Here is a 2,500-nt window from a genome sequence, read left to right as displayed (position 1 = left end):
CCGGCGTGCACGTGGGCATCGTTGGCTAAAAAATGAAGTTTGGAGTTTGGGTTTGAAAATTTTATGGGAGCTTCCTAGAAGCCTAAGAAGTGCTTTGCTCGAGACGGATTTCGATTTGGAGGTCCCCCGAGTTAATTTTGCCCATTATGACTCCTCGCCCGCACGCTTAAGCACCCCCGCGTGCACGTGGGCATTGTGTGCTAAAAAATGAAGTTTGGAGTTTGGGTTTGAAAATTTTATGGGAGCTTCCTAGAAGCCTAAGAAATGCTTTGCTCGAGACGGATTTCGATTTGGAGGTCCCCCGAGTTAAGTTTGCCCTTTATGACTCCTCGCCCGCATGCTCGTGCACACCGGCGTGCACGTGGGCATCGTATGCTAAAAAATGAAGTTTGGAGTTTGGGTTTGAAAATTTTACGGGAACTTCCTAGAAGCCTAAGAAATGCTTTGCTCGAGACGGATTTCGATTTGGAGGTCCGCCGTGTTAATTTTGCCAATTACGGCTCCTCGCCCGCACGCTCGTGCACCCCGACGTGCACACCGGCGCGCACGTGGGCATCGTATGCTAAAAAATGAAGTTTGGAGTTTGGGTTTGAAAATTTTACGGGAACTTCCTAGAAGCCTAAGAAATGCTTTGCTCGAGACGGATTTCGATTTGGAGGTCCCCCGAGTTAATTTTGCCCATTACGACTCCTCGCCCGCACGCTCGTGCACCCCGGCGTGCACGTGGGCATAGTATGCTAAAAAATGAAGTTTGGAGTTTGGGTTCGGAAATTTTATGGGAGCTTCCTAGAAGCCTAAGAACTGCTTTGCTCGAGACGGATTTTGATTTGGAGATCCCCCGAGTTAGTTTTGCCCATTATGACTCCTCCCCCGCACGCTCAAGCACCCCCGCGTGCACGGGGGCATCGTATGCTAAAAAATGAAGTTTGGAGTTTGGGTTTGGAAATTTTATGGGAGCTTCCTAGAAGCCTAAGAAGTGCTTTGCTCGAGACGGATTTCGATTTGGAGGTCCCCCGAGTTAATTTTGCCCATTATGACTCCTCGCCCGCACGCTTAAGCACCCCCGCGTGCACGTGGGCATTGTGTGCTAAAAAATGAAGTTTGGAGTTTGGGTTTGAAAATTTTACGGGAACTTCCTAGAAGCCTAAGAAATGCTTTGCTCGAGACGGATTTCGATTTGGAGGTCCCCCGAGTTAATTTTGCCCATTACGACTCCTCGCCCGCACGCTCGTGCACCCCGGCGTGCACGTGGGCATCGTATGCTAAAAAATGAAGTTTGGAGTTTGGGTTTGAAAATTTTATGGGAGCTTCCTAGAAGCTTAAGAAGTGTTTTGCTCGAGACGGATTTCGATTTGGAGGTCCCCCGAGTCAATGTTGCCCATTATGGCTCCTCTCCCGCATGCTCAAGCACCCCTGCGTGCACGTGGGCATTGTATGCTAAAAAATAAAGTTTGGAGTTTGGGTTTGGAAGTTTTATGGGAGCTTCCTTGAAGCTTAAGAAGTGTTTTGCTCGAGACGGATTTCGATTTGGAGGTCCCCCGAGTCAATGTTGCCCATTATGGCTCCTCGCCCGCACGCTCAAGCACCCCGGCGTGCACGTGGGCATTGTATGCTAAAAAATAAAGTTTGGAGTTTGGGTTTGGAAGTTTTATGGGAGCTTCCTAGAAGCTTAAGAAGTGTTTTGCTCGAGACGGATTTCGATTTGGAGGTCCCCCGAGTCAATGTTGCCCATTATGGCTCCTCTCCCGCATGCTCAAGCACCCCTGCGTGCACACCGGCGTGCACGTGGGCATTGTAGGCTAAAAAATGAAGTTTGGAGTTTGGGTTTGGAAATTTTATGGGAGCTTCCTTGAAGCCTAAGAAGTGTTTTGCTCGAAACGGAATTCGATTTGGAGGTCCCCCGAGTCAATTTTGCCCATTACGACTCCTCGCTCGCATGCAATATCTACTCCTGTCAGAGCTGTGGTTTTACTTAAGACTACTATAGGGGGGGGGGAGTTCTCAGCACCAAGAGCTGCAAGTAAGGCCATTGCTTGCTTTGCAGTCTCGATTGCTCTACTAGTGAATAGTAGATGTCTTGGTTAGCTTGGAACGAAAAAAAAAATTTTTTGGGGAAAAAAAAAAAAAAAAGTTTTTGTGAAAAAAAATTTTTCGAAAAAAAAAAAAAAAAAAAAAATTTTTTTGGATGCCTCGGTCTTCTATTTGTTTTGCTTGGGTAGATTAGGAAAAAAAAAAAAAAAAATTTTTTTGTTGGATGCCTCGGTCTTCATATTCTTTCTCGGCTATTTCGAAAAAAAAAAAAAAAAATTCCGGGAAAGAGAAAAAAAAAATTATTTTTTGTTGGTTGCCTCGGTCTTCATGTTCTTTCTCTGGTATATGGGAAAGAAAAAAAAAAAAAAAAAATTTTGGATGCCTCGGTCTTCTTGTTCTCGGTTGGATTTATCGAAAAAAAAAAAAAAAAAAAAAAAAAAAAAAAAAAATTTTGATGCCTCGGTCTTCT

The sequence above is a fragment of the Cornus florida genome, unplaced genomic scaffold (genome assembly GCF_030987335.1).
Source record: "Cornus florida cultivar Cherokee Brave unplaced genomic scaffold, ASM3098733v1 CherokeeBrave_3.0.0_Hap2_scaffold_82, whole genome shotgun sequence".
Classification (NCBI taxonomy): Eukaryota; Viridiplantae; Streptophyta; class Magnoliopsida; order Cornales; family Cornaceae; genus Cornus; species Cornus florida.
The sequence above is the reverse complement of the archived record's forward strand: the minus strand, read 5'-3'. Positions refer to the sequence as shown.